At 42.1% G+C, this 14,620-nt stretch overlaps 1 protein-coding gene across 16 annotated transcripts in view; it reads right to left on the reverse strand.

The window, feature by feature from the left end:
- The window catches only part of CCDC170 (coiled-coil domain containing 170), a 67,315-nt gene that overhangs the window by 51,358 nt on the left and 1,337 nt on the right, over positions 1-14,620 (reverse strand). For 2 of the 16 annotated variants that reach the window (XM_078383252.1, XM_078383250.1), the window contains exon 1: positions 36-5,236. The exons of 10 other annotated variants lie outside the window; for them this stretch is intronic. The gene's annotated coding sequence lies outside the window, so the exon portion shown is untranslated. Of the gene's footprint in view, positions 1-35; positions 5,243-14,620 lie in introns of those variants that run through there. 4 more of the 16 variants (XM_072995332.2, XM_072995320.2, XM_072995298.2 and 1 more) reach the window with 3 other exon arrangements.

A 14,620-nucleotide genomic window follows, 5' to 3' on the forward strand; every position in this document is an offset into this window, starting at 1 on the left:
GTATTGTCAAGTATTCTTTTAACTGTGTAACTCACCGATGTTGTTCAAAGCTACAACTGCTTGTCCTTTCTCTCCTTGTTACTGAAGACGATTAAAACAACACAGAGTCAAAGAGCAGAGGACACTATTTGTTTAAGAATGATGTCCTTTCATACAAATCACCTCAGAAATCTGTGGTGCTTATCTTTGGATGACCTACAGTTTTTCCAGTGGTAGTTAAACCAAACTCATATCATAACTTCATCACATGAATATTTGAAAACTCAGATCTTTCTTTTGAACCTTTCCCCTGCTATTCCAATTTGTTGTTTCTTTGAGCTGTATCTTATCTGGCTATTAAAGTCTTAAATATCTTTTGTCGTATTATTAGAAACAGACTCCTGGAAGGGACCTCATTCTAGCAGTTCTCTGTGCACAAGGCACCACCTGCTGTTGGCAGAGCTCACTGTCATGTCAGCATTGTACAGCCTATCACATTTCCAAAAATAAAAATAAGTCAAAGGTTTCACAGTATCATAGAGCTGGCCTTACTGAGCCCCTATTTTATATCAGTGCTCAAACCATGTTAAGAATATTTACACAGAAGTGGATCCTATCCAATTCAATGGGACTCCTGATGAATACATGTAATATTTTTGCTCCTAACAGCCTGTGGAGAAGAGATGCGCGTAGTATTATGACCCCAGAGTAAACTGTCCTGCATGCTACATACTGTGTGCTGCATACAGTACATCTCAATGAGGCTCGGTGGGCTGCCATGTTTGGAAACAACCAAATGCTCTTTATAACAAGAGACATTCCCAATATTTAGTGAGAACTCTCCTATCTACATACCCAGCTCTGTTTCCCCCTTCTCATCTTGAAAACACAGCTTCACTGTGTTCCCAGTGCCTCCGCTCACTTCATTTGCAGCATAACCCTGCAGATATTTACTCAGAAATAAATACCCCTGAATCAGTAAGTGCATACAGGATTCTAGCATTAGTGTGTTATATTCATAACTTTCCTCATAAACCTTCTTCAAATACTAACCTTTTATTGTGTTATGTAGGAAATTTCATTTTATGGTATGCAAATTTCATTTTACTCCACTGGAAAGGCACAAAGACAGCATTAAATTGGGCACAAAGGAATGGGAAATTATGATTAATACACTTTTTTCCTGGTAGACTCCTTATCATTATAATACTGTATCTGTACAATAAGTTATTGGTTTAACGGGTTTTAAGAAGTATGTATCATTAATATCTAAGTATTACTACTTTTGTCAACTCTACCTGTTGAATTCAGTTAAAGGATAGATGCTCAAAGGAGCTGGCATAATTAAAATGTCACCACGATCAGAGAATAGTAAAACCGTCTGTCGCAGGCGGTGAAGGGCTTTCCTATCCTGAGAAGATTTTAAGCAGAGGCTGAAAGACTACCTTGTTGAGATGCTGAAGTTTCATCCTACACTGTAGAACCCACAACCTGCTGGAGACAGGACTGGATTGTCTCAAAGACTCCTCGGTAATTTTCTATTTCTATATTAACAACCATAAATCCATCAAGATACCAGGAAGAGAAGGGTAAAAGGTTGCATACAACATACTTGCTTAATGTATAGAAGACAACCCCCTTATTGCTCATTACTGTCCCAATCCATGGATGACCAAGCAGCAGTGACTTTAAACAGGTAAATTACTGCCACTGTGTTTTTCTGTCTTCTGTGTCAAATAAGAGCAACTTCTCAGGCAAGAGGGTGTTCATTCCAATTGTTAAGTTAGTCTTCCACAAAATGATACCCGCCAGATGTTTGAGACTTCAGTGCCCATCAATCCCAGCCAGCATGGCCAATGGGCAGGAATGTGGGGAGCTGCAGCCCAAAACATCTGGAGGGTACCAGGTACTGCAAGGCACCCTAGTCTGTGTCTGTAAAGCTTGTGACTGACAGAGCACTAACAAGTATCCAACTAACATGTAGTCCAGGACAATCTGCCGGATGCCTCACAGCCAAGCCTCTAGTAGAGGAGCCTCTAGTATGTGGGCACACAAGGTGGGTGGGCTGTATTCAAAAGCTTTGCAGGAGGGCTGCTGGCAAAAACAGAACCATGGCCTTAAAAAAAAAAATCTCATTTTGGGGCTTCAGGTCCCACAGTTCTCCAGATAGCACAGCCTAACATCTACAGCATGTACCATATCAGACTCCTGCAATCTCTTCCAGTTTGGAAAACCATCCCCTTGGCCTTACATAATTTTAGATCTGGTATATGGCTTTTTGGACATTTTTGCTTTGCTTTGGACGTTTGACTGTTGGCCTCCTTTAGCCTATGTGCAAACTGAGACAGACTTTGACATCTTCTTCTAGGTTAGATCTATAAATCAGTTTGTGCTTGTCTGCTTTAGCCTTGCATCCAACTTTTTCAGATCACTCTTTACCAGCAAATCATCCAAAAATGGGAAGGGAGAAAAAAAAAAGCAAAACTTCTTGGCCTATGTGTTGTTTTTCAGAATCATATTCCACTCCCAAAATAAGTAATCATACATGCATCTGTTTTGTTCTTTTAGGCCTAACAAGTGAATCACAGAAATCTCATTAAAGAATAAGAAACAACATATTCAATAAAAAATAAGTTTTAAAATGAATAAATTGATTGCAGTGGTTTGGTTTTTTGCCACAATCTGGCAGTTTTAGTAGGTTAAAAGGCTTGCAAAGAGGTATCTAGTTGAATGCCCTTGAAAGACCAAAGGCTGCACAGCTGAAATTTATGAAGAGAGATTAATGCATTTCAAGAAACAGTCATAACTCTGAAAAATCCTGTGACAAGCAAATTGCCTTGGCTATGGATTTTGAAATACGGATTTGATTCATGAACATCTGTAGGGAGATGTGCTTTTATCACACACTAAAATGCTTGTAAATTTGTTCTGTGGCAGCAAAAATACTACTGGCATTTTCAGTAGTGTGGGCATGTAAAAGAGAGGGAGAATGTGTGTATTCCAGAATTTAATAGACAGCCTGGGTTGTCAATGAAAACATAACTGTTCTGATACACCTTCAGGTTGGCCACTATGAAAACACCATACCAGAAAATCAACCCACTTTCTCTGACCTCTTCCAAATGTATGCAGCTGATAGGGCAGAACAATGCAACAATGTCAAGCAAAGCAGGCAGACTGATTCTTTCTTCTCCAGCTACAACTGAGGCTGCATCTGATGTAAGAATGAAGTATCTCTTCTCCCCTCTTAAAAACAAACATATCACAGGCTCTTGACATTTTCTATTACTCCTGTAATGCTCTTGCTCTTGCTCCACACCCACCCAGAAGCAAGAAGTGGGGAATCAAAGAGACTAAAATCCGGAGCCGGAGTCCTGGAGGCAGTTCGTGTCGTTCTGGCAACTCCTGTGACATCTCAGGAACCAGTTGTATTGGCTCTTGCCTTTCCATTGGACTATTTCAGTGACGTGGAGAGGGGAGATTTGCTGCTTGGGTAACAGCCTATCCTCCATATTATTTTACCCAGGCTTCGTGCTCTGGAGAGGACACTCCAGCTTCGCATACAGCGTCGAAACAACATGGGAAGTAGCAGTTACCGGTTATAAGTCTTTGCTCGATTGGCGTAGAGCATGACACCAAAGGCTACTTCTGATGGTGGGAGAGGTCACTGCACCTCACTAGGTAGATACAGCCCACCTTAAGCTGGGCAGCCCCCAGCCAGTAAGGTGCTGCCTCGCCATGGTCTGTTAACCTCACAGGGTGTGTGGGGTTTAGGGTGAAAGCCGACAAGCAGTTCAATAACCCTGCACCATGCAGCCATCTTAAGAAAACTTCTGCCCTAAAGCTGGGCACTTGGAATGTATGGACAATGACCCCTGGCTTTTCTGACTATGGCTTTTCTGACGACCTGCAGGAAATAGACGATGTGCGCAAGACAGCTGTCATCGACAGGGAACTGAGTAGACTGCAGATGGACATTGTTGCCCTGCAAGAGACGAGATTGCTAGACTCGGGATCTGTCAAAGAAAAAACCCTTATTCTTCTGGCAGGGAAAACCATTGAATGAGACCAGGGAATATGGTGTTTGCTCTTCAGTCAGAAATACTCTGCTGAGATCCATTGTTCCACCTACTGTGGGGAGTGAAAGAATCCTGTCTCTGCAGCTCAATTCACCCTCATTAATGCATATGCACCAACACTATCGTCCACAACAGAAGTGAAAGACAAATTCTATGACAATTTGGCAGCTGCTATCAAAAAAGTCCCTGAGAGGGAGCCACTGTTCATTTTTGGAGACTTTAATGCTAGAGTTGGTGCTGATCACAATTCTTGGCCCACTTGTCTAGGCCATTTCGGCATTGGAAAGATGAACAAAAATGGCCAACGCTTGCTGGAGTTTTGCTGTTTTTATGGTCTTTGTGACAGCAACACATTCTTTAATACAAAGCTTCAGCACAGAGTTTCTTGGGGACATCTACAGCCAGCATTATAGATGGTTTTTAGTCAAGCAGTACTTTTTAAAAAAATATCTTGTTTTTAATTTCTTTAAAAATATTTGATCTGGTTGTTTATCACATTTCAGATTTGAAAATGATTCAGTGTGGCAGCAGGTAGAACAAGGATTCCTAACTCCAAGCTGTTGAACAAGGTAAAAGGTAAAGGTTCCCCTTGACACCCACTGAGGTGGTCCCTATTTATCTACTTGCATTTGCATGCTTTCGAACCGCTAGGTTGGTGGGAGCTGGGACAAGCAACGGGAGCTCACTCCGTTGCGTGGATTCAATCTTACGACTGCTTGGTCTTCTGACCCTGCAGCACAGGCTTCTGCGGTTTAGCCCGCAGCCCCACCACGTCCCCTAGCACCACCACGTCCCCTAGCGCCACCACAATGAACAAGAGCAAGAACAAAATACCCATTTCTCACCCCCAATTTTATTGCATAAACAAAGAATGTGGTGGTGGGTGGGGAGCAGTGTGGACATTTCTTCAAAAGGACTGCAGCTCCACATAATTCTTATACTCAGAATAAGATTCCAGCACCATAATTATTTAATTTTAAGTGTATGTATTTTCTGCCTGCCTTCAGATGGCATATCTCAGGGCTCCAGAAAGAAAAACAGTAGATCTCAAAAGCCTCACCTTTAACCACCCCATGTAAGCAAAAGATGAAGCCTTGAAAAGGGATTTGGAAGTGTTTTCATAACCAAACACATTTTTAAAAATCGTTATATTAACCAAGGAAGTTCAGAAATCAACACACTTCATTTTGTTGTTGTCTGCCTGATAGGTAAAGGTTCCCCTTGACAATTTTTGTCCAATCGTGTTCGACTCTAGGGGGCGGTGCTCATCCCTGTTTCCAAGCCATAGTGCCAGCATTTGTCCAAAGACAATCTCCCGTGGTCACATGGCCAGTGCGACTTAGACACGGAACGCTGTTACCTTCCCACCGAAGTGGTCCCTATTTATCTACTCGCATTTGCATGCTTTCGAACCGCTAGGTTGGCGGGAGCTGGGACAAGCGACGGGAGTTCACTCCATCGCGTGGATTCGATCTTACGACTGCTTGGTCTTCTGACCCTGCAGCACAGGCTTCTGCAGTTTAGCCCGCAGCACCACCACGTCCCAGCGCAGCCTGATAGCTGAGTCAAATATAACTGCAAATTATTATCTAAATAGGAAGAAATAAAAGGAAACAGAATCAATGACAATACAATCCATGCATGTCTACTCTGAAGTAACTTTCAGTGTATTTAAATGAGTTTACTCCCAGGTATATCTGCATAGAATTAGAGCCTAAATGTCTTTAGAGAATTACTGTGCAAGACTGGAAGCTTCTGAGATAGAAGGTGCTTTTAAACAACAGAAGAGTCAGAAGAAGTTACCTTCATGTTTGAATCGTTCAGGAGAATGTATCTATAAGGAAGCCCTTTTTGGAGAAGAGGAGAAGGGAAGACTGTAGTTCATGAGATATTTTTGGCTTACAACCTCTGTTAGTCCTAGCAAGCATAGCCACTGGTGACAGATTATGGGAGTTCAGTCAAATAAATATTTAGGCCATAATTGCCTGCCCCTTACAGCAGAATCGTAGAATATTAGAGGCTTAAAGGGATAGCAGGAATCATTAAATCCAGCCCTTTGGGAAAGCAGGAAATATCTAAAACATCTGTGTTTGAACACCTCAAATACTGCAGAATTCACTGTGTCAAACAGCTGTCACTGGTAGGAAGCTCTGTGTGATGTGGAGTTGAAGTCTACTTTCATTTAATTTAAACCCATTAGTTCAAGTCCTACCATCTGGAGCTGGAAGAAACAAGCTCACTCCCTCATCTGCATGACAGCCCTTCAAATATTTGAAAATGGCTGTCATCTTAGCGATCAAAAGGATAACTTTCCACACAGTTGGCTCCATCAGATGTGCAGTCTCTGATTCCTTGTATCTATAGATGCTGTGAGGTTTACTGCTTACGTAACCTGTATTAATGTAATCAAAGCAAATCCTCTTTAGCTTTAACTTTTTTAAAAACTGTACTAAGATGCCCTTAGTCTCTTCACCACTATGCGTGCACATTCTGTTTCTTCCGTGTATCCCAGAAAATACTGCTATCCTAATCTAGGGATAGGCAGGTTTGGAAGACCTATTTTGTTTCATTACCGGTACCCCAACAAGTGTATCCTAGTGCCAATGACATCCAATTAGTACTGAGCAACAGAAATTAATTAAATGTATGGTCCTGTTTGACAGTAATCTAATGCCAATTACCCCAAACTTTATTCATTTCAACAGCGTACTTTTAGAATTGGGAAGAGAAGGCTCATTTAATGGTTGTTACAATTAAACCACTGCAAGTTAGACACAGTTGCCTATCTGCTACCTATAACTTAGAGATCTACCTTTAGATTCAAATGTACTCCCTGTCCTCCTCTACCCTAATCTGTCAAGGAAAATTACAAGCCTGAGCAGAATGGAGTGTATTAATGAGAATCCATAATGATCAGGTGTGTTAAAGCTGAGTCAGGATGACTCAGTAGTGCTGATGCAACTCATGGATGATGCAACTCAGGGATGATGGAATGTGTGATCTGATTGGTCCTGTATATGTATATATGTGTGAATTGTACAGTCAGTTGTATCTTCTTCCTGCTTGAAGATCATTTCTACATGTTATGCTGCCAGACTGCTACAAATACTGCTGTAAATACACATTGCTGAAGGAAATGCTGCTGGACTGTGTGTGAGTTATTTCTGGACTCCCTGGACTGCGAATCACTCTGCTAAAACCGCGATTTGCATTAAGAAACACTGACATAATCAATTTTCACAACATAGTTTTATTTTAATACTTCCAGCTCCAGAATTATTGTTACTTTTAGCATTATGTCTAGGTAAAGGTAAAGGTTCCCCTTGACATTTAGTCCAGTCGTGTCCGACATTAGGGGGCGGTGCTCATCCCCGTTTCCAAGCCATAGAGCCAGTGTTTGTCCGAAGAGAGTATCCGTGGTCACGTGGCCAGCGCGACTAGACACAGAACTCCATTACCTTTCCATTTGCATTTACATGCTTTCGAACTGCTAGGCTGGCAGGAGCTGGGACAAGTGACGGTAGCTCAATCCATTGCGTGGATTTGATCTTACGACGGCTGGTCTTCTGACCTTGCAGCGCAGAGGCTTCTGTGGTTTAACCCACAGCACCACCACCTCCTTATGTGCTACACGGAGCATTATGTAGACATAATGCTCTGTGTAGCATTATGTCTACACGGAGCCTATTTTATTACTGGATACCAGGAAGAGCTGCCTGAAATCATCTAATATCACTTCACCCTTCACAAGCTGACTGAAGACCACATATAATGATGAAGTATTTCTCTTTACAGTACTGAAGTTGCAATTTTGAGTTCCTTATAAACAACCGTCGCTGATATAATACAGAATGTTACTGAGGATTCTAGATCGAAATATTAGCAGTGTTTAAGTTAAAGAGATGAACTTACTAAAATGGAAATGACCCTGCATGCTTGTTCTGACAAGAAAGTTGTTCCCAAACACAAGGAAGCAATTCCTCTCAATACTTTATGTGGAGGTTAGACATTGCACCACAGATGCTGCTTGTGTAGTAGTGCAATGCATAAAATCCTAGATTTCTTGACCCATCAGCTGGAAGGGACCTATGAGAAAACTAAGCAGCAATTCTCTTGCATTTCTCTGAAATTCAGATCAAAGCCACAAGATGGATGAAAGATAAGGAACTGAAAAGAAAACCTTGGATGAATATACTCCCCTTTTCTGCATCTAACAAGAAACAGTTCAGTCCTTGAATTAGGAAAGATAAGCTTTAATAATCAAGCTGTACCTAAATATAACTGGGGGGAATGTGGTGCTTTATAACATCATACAAGGCACCACAGCTGCTGAAATTAAGTGCACTGAGCAATGATACATTAAGTCAAATTGATTGATCTCCAACCAGACCTTGAGAAGTGACACAGGCAATCCTTTTAGGAGCTCCTGATGCTTCCAACCCTTCTACTACCGGCTACAGCTGGCCCAAGGTATTTTGCTGCCTGAAGCAAGGGAGCAAATAAACGGCCACAGCACACAAGGACTTTGGGCATGGGAAAATAATGTACTACATTAATTTGGCACCGAGGGCAGAAAATCCCTCCCATTCTTCTCCATGGCACTAAAAATGTAACAGTAATAATGAAAACAACTGAGTGTCCTGACAACTAGAATCTGCTGTCTGAGGCAGCCACTTCTCAACTGTAAAGACAGTCTTGGTCATGAGTACAATTCTTGGCCCAAGAGGAATATAAATGAAAGAAGCTATACTGAACAGAAATCAAGTGGAGTCAGAAGAGCTCTCTCTCCTACCACAACCTCTTCTCATGCATGGATGACCAAAATAAATAAATAAAAGAAGGGGGAAAAAGGGAAAAAAAAGTCTGCATTGCCTAGGCCATCCATTCCCAAATTGTCATTTTCCAGACATGACAGATTACAACTCCCAGCATCCCCAGTCAGCCTGGCCATGCAAACTGGCATAGGGAAAGTCAGCATACACCCTAGACATACACTCTCCTGGCTCCCACTAACAACTTCATCGCTGGTCGGGAGATAAGAAGAAAAGTTTCCCTGAAATAACTGATTAAGATGAAGGACCAGATTTTTTTTTCTTCTGACTGCTTCGCAGCTATGTTTGGATGGGGGCAGTTGTTTTATATATGATGGGGATGCTTGCCAGCAATGGGTTCCAACCAGACTATTTCGGAATGCAGCTGAAGTATAATTGCCTTTCCCACCCACTCTGAATTTGTTTTGGCTGCTTATCTCCAATGGTATCTTTGTGCTAACCTATAACATCCTAGTCTGTTAAAAAAATCTTTGATTTCCTGCTAACCAAACTGACCTATTAAAAACAATGCTTGCTTTAATTTCAAAAGTAAGAAGGTAAATGGTTAGGCATGGTGAAACTTAAGTTTAGTGGATAAAAGTGATGATGATTCATTTTTGGGCAGATAACAAGGCAGCTCCATAAGAATAATGCAGTTCAAAGTCGGGTGAGCATTCTCAATGTCTGAGAAACAACAACTTTCTCAGTTTCTGCCAAAATAGCAGCGTTTCTTGAGCAGTAGTCGACACATCAAAAAGCTGAATGAATCAAGGGAAGTGGTATGGAGGGAGGGGGCTTGCCTAAGATATACAAACCTATAATTAATAACAAGGAATAAATAATCATCATGTGGTTCCTCCCCCCCACAAACACACACACATGGAAAAGAGAGAATGTGAATGGAAAGCTTGATGAAGAGACGATGGAGAGGTCGTACAAGAGCCATTTTAAACATCTGAAGGGGAAATTAAGCTTGGTGTGAATGAACCAATGGACTGTCAAGGAGTGAAAATATGGGCAAGATTCATTAATTTAATTATTAATTATTCTATTAATTAATCATAATAAAATTATTAATTTCATTAATATTATTCACTAATCACTACTACAATGGATAAATGCCATTTTGTTTTCACCTCTTGTGACTCCACCTCTCCATACACATTTGGTTAGTTTCTTTTGTTTCTTGCTTTGTTCTACTGGCAATATGAAGAGCACGAACAAAACCAACAGAGTCAAATAGTAAGTAAGAAGATTTCAACCAATTATTGGGAAACCTTTCCTGATGGTAAGAGCTGTTCAACATTGCAACAGAGCATGCTGAAAATGCTGGGCTATCTTTTCTTTTTAAACAGAGTTCGGATGGCCAATTACATTGGTCAGACTTGCTTTGAGTCTAGGGTTGCCAAATCTCCAGGAAAAGGAGGACATGTCCTCCTTTTTAGCCTAATGTCCCCTGTCTGGCAGGCAAAAATAAAAACCTTTAAAACATCTGGCTTTTGTAATATTACTACGGAGAAGGCTCTCCATCCCCTCCTCCTGCACACACAGCGGGTTTGTCATGCTCACATGCAATTTAATCTCCTATTAAAAAAAAACAACAGCATCCAAAATGCAATGTGTACTTATGACTCTCCCCCTCCCCCAATGCCTCAGAGTCATAAGGAACAGAAGACAAAATGCAGCCGCCCTTCTGCTTCGCTTGAAGGGAAGAAGGGAAGGAATATCATTGGCTGCCTTACATATACAGCCCGCCTGCCTTTGCTTTGCAGAGGCTTTAGCCAATAATGATGGGATCCTAGAAAAGGTCGCAGGTGGTGGAGGGTATATCTGGAAGAGGAAGTGTGCATGTTTGCGAAGGCTAGCTTCCATTTTCATCCAGGCCCGTTTTCTGAGGTTCTCTTGGCGGGCGGTGCGTGTTCTTTCGGCCTGCTGGTTTGTGCTGCCTTTGCCACCACCACCCTCATCGCCCTCCTCCTCCCACCGCCATGATGGACCACTACACCATCCATAGCCAACTGGAGCACCTGCAGTCCAAGTACATCAGAACAGGCCACATGGACACGACCCACCGCGAGCGCAATTTACCCACTATGAGCGTCACACACCTGTGCCCCCAGCACACAGAGCCCACCTCCCCCAACTGCTCTGTGGTTCCAAAAAGGTTGGGGACCACTGATCTATGTTAAACATTCAATACGTCCTCCTCTGTCCTCTTTTTTATCTTTCTCTGTCCTCCTTTTGGTACCCATGTATTTGACAACCCTATTTGAGTCCCTTCAAAATGTATGCTCAGTCATGTTCATATCGGTGGTAATGTGTAACCTGGTAAAACATAGACTTGAACTACAGCCATTTACTACAGTTTCTAATGAAAGTCATGTCATACAACTCACATGGCTCAGTTCAATGCAACATGGGAGCTAACTCTTTGAATCTCTGTCATGGCCACTGCCACAGAGAAAATGTTAACTGTATCCTACAACAGAATACTGGTCAAAATCCTATTGGTTATGCCAGCTGGTGCATTTTCATCAGTGTTAGCTTTCAAGGACTAATTACTGCGAGTTAGGAAGTCAGCGTATGCATATCCTTATTGCACACTGAGTCATGTGACTTGCGTGACCGTGGTGATTTTGTAACCTGTGGCAATTAGCTGCTGAAAGTTATATCACGGGTATTATGCAAGCAAATGTACTAAATAAATTTGGCCATTACTGTATTTGTTTAAATATTTTCCAACACATCTGGAGGGCAACAGGTTAGAGAAGGTTGCTTTAACAAGGTATGACAGGGCTGGGTCTACATGGAGAACCTGAAACTTACCCATGGCCTTGTCCTATATTTCCAGATGTGATCAGATTAACCCATCTCTCCCATCCCTATTTTAACATCATGAAGTGATGATGAGTAAGTGACATGTGGGAACAGCCAAAAGAAACCATGAACAAGTCTAAGAAAATAAAATGTTTTTATCTGGTACTAAAAGGCCAGCATAGGCACCAAGCAAACAACTCAGAATAGTGCCATAACAATGGAGTAGCACCACAGAAAAGACACAAACCAGCATCCTATGGAGGCTTTGTCGAGCATAAAATCTCATCAGAATAGTAATATGGGATTGTGTTGTTTGTAAAAGCATTAAGAACATAAGAGCCCTGCTGGATCAGACCAAGGGCCCATCTAGTCCAGCTTCCTGTATCTCACAGTGGCCCCACCAGATGCCTCTGGGAGCACACGAGACAACTAGATACCTGTCTCCTGATACCCCTCCCCTGCATCTGACATTTTGAGGTACCTTCCTTCTAAGCCTGGAGATCATACATATCCATCATGGCTTCTAACCTGTGATTGATTTTTCCTCCAGGAATCTGTCCTATCCCCTTTTAAAGGCATCTCAGTCAGATGCCATCATTACATCCTGTGGCAAGGAGTTCCTTTGCCACAGGATGTTGTTCGCACGCAAAGGGCAGGGTTTATTCATGGAGATTACAACTTACAGAAGTGCTGTAATCTTATATAACATGGGGCTTTCCATCCAACAGAAGCTCCATAGGGTACTGGCCCCTGTCTTTAGTTTGCATATTTGGTTGCCGAAGAGTGAGGTATTTCAGGCAAAGCTGTTCAATGATAATATAAGCTGGGGTGGAAATGTCTGTGATTTTGGGTGACTACTTTTGCTGTCCACAGCCCTTGAAAGACCGCACTCTTCCTCTGCAACTGCAGTCACTACTGAAACTTGGCAGCAACAGTGATACTATGGCTCAGAAACGTGACACCATAAAAAAAAAATTAAGATGAAAAACCATACACTATGCGAGCTTTCATGAGTAAATCCCACTCTTTCAAAGCAAGCACCAAAAGTCCAAATGTTTATGGCAAGATGGGATTTGCCAGGTGGTTATTCTTAGATGAAAAGTTCTTAGCAAGATAGATTTCACTAGGCACCTCTGCCTTACAAGAAGGTAATTTTCCTAGCAGTTGCAGCAGTACAGCTTGGGCAGTACTGCCAGTTTTAAGAAGGGGCTGTGGCCAATGGCCTTCGTGTTGCCCAATCTCTATTGAAATGAATGGGTAGGTTCATTACAGAGAAAGTGGACCTTTAGTTACACCCTGCAATAGTGGAGGGGTGTGTTTGTAAATATGCAAGCATAATTTATTATTCTGGCTTTGTTGCATATTGACATATGTGGAGCTACAGCACAGAAGACTGATGCAATTTGTGTCTAGGTAGCTTGAAAGACTGTTAAACTACATGTTGTTGTTATGTGTGTCAAGTCACCTCCGACTTATGGCAACTCTATGATTATCACCTCCAAAATATCTTACCTTCAATAGCTCTGCTCAGTTCCTGCAAATTCAATAGCCCTGCTCAGCTCTTGCAGACTCAAGCCTGTGGTCTCTTTTAGGGAGTCAATCTATCATATATTTGGCCTTCCTCATTTCTTGTTAACTTGCCTACTCATGATGTGTCCATTTTTTGGCTCCAGAGAAAGCTCAGGCTTGAATTGCTATAGGATTCACTTCTTTGTCTTTCTGACGGGTCACTGCAGAGCTTTCCTACAGCACCGTATTTCAAATTAATCAATTTTCTTCTATTCAGCTTTCTTTACTGTACAGTTTTGACTCCCAAACATGGTGACTGGGAATACAAGAGTGTGGATGATCTTGGCTTTAGTCTCCAGTGGCACATCCTTAGACTTGATAATCTTTCCTAATTCCTTCACTGCTGCCCTTCCGAGTCTCTCTTCTTCTGATTTCTTGGTTGCAGTCTCCATTTGGATGGATGACTGAACCAAGGTATACAAATTCTTAAACAATTTCGATTTCTTCATTGTCATCATTAAATCTGTGTAGTTCTTCTGCAGTCATGATTTTTGCCTTCCTAACATTCAGCCGCAGTCCTGTTTTGGCATTTTCTTCACTTTCACTAAAAGTCATTTCAAGTCATTACTGCTTTCTGCCAGTAAGATTGCATTGTCTGCATATTTTAAATTATTGATATTTCTTCCAGCAAGTTCTGATGTTTCTTCCAGTAGAAACTCAAAAGCAAGCTAAGGAGCATCATTGGACACATGCACAGTGGACAAAAAATTCTACATACTGTATACCTTCCATCCATTTAGACACATTCCTGTGGGCCGCTACAGGAGACAAGTTGAGAAAGAAGGCCAAACCAAAGACTACTTGCTTTACTCCTCTTCCTCCCATCCCCATTTCTTTTGTTTCATGTAACACTTGTGCCATTTAACACTGTAAGCCTGTGTGTGTGTGTGTTTAGTCGTTTAGTCGTGTCCGACTCTTCGTGACCCCATGGACCAGAGCACGCCAGGCCCTCCTGTCTTCTACTGCCTCCCGGAGTTGTGTCAGGTTCATGTTGGTTGCTTCGCAGACACTGTCCAGCCATCTCATCCTCGGTCGTCCCCTTCTCCTCTTGCCGTCACACCTTCCTAACATCAGGGCCTTTTCCAAGGACTCTTTTCTTCTCATGAGATGGCCAAAGTACTGGAGCCTCAGCTTCAGGATCTGTCCTTCAAGTGAGCACTCAGGGTTGATTTCCTTTAGAACTGATAGGTTTGTTCTCCTTGCAGTCCAGGGGATTCTCAAGAGCCTCCTCCAGCACCACAATTCAAAGGCATCAATTCTTCGGCGGTCTGCTTTCTTTATGGTCCAGCTCTCACTTCCATACATCACGACAGGAAAAACCATAGCTTTGACTATTCGGACTTTTGTTGGCAAGGTGATGTCTCT

The sequence above is a fragment of the Pogona vitticeps genome, chromosome 1 (genome assembly GCF_051106095.1).
Source record: "Pogona vitticeps strain Pit_001003342236 chromosome 1, PviZW2.1, whole genome shotgun sequence".
Lineage (NCBI taxonomy): Eukaryota > Metazoa > Chordata > Lepidosauria > Squamata > Agamidae > Pogona > Pogona vitticeps.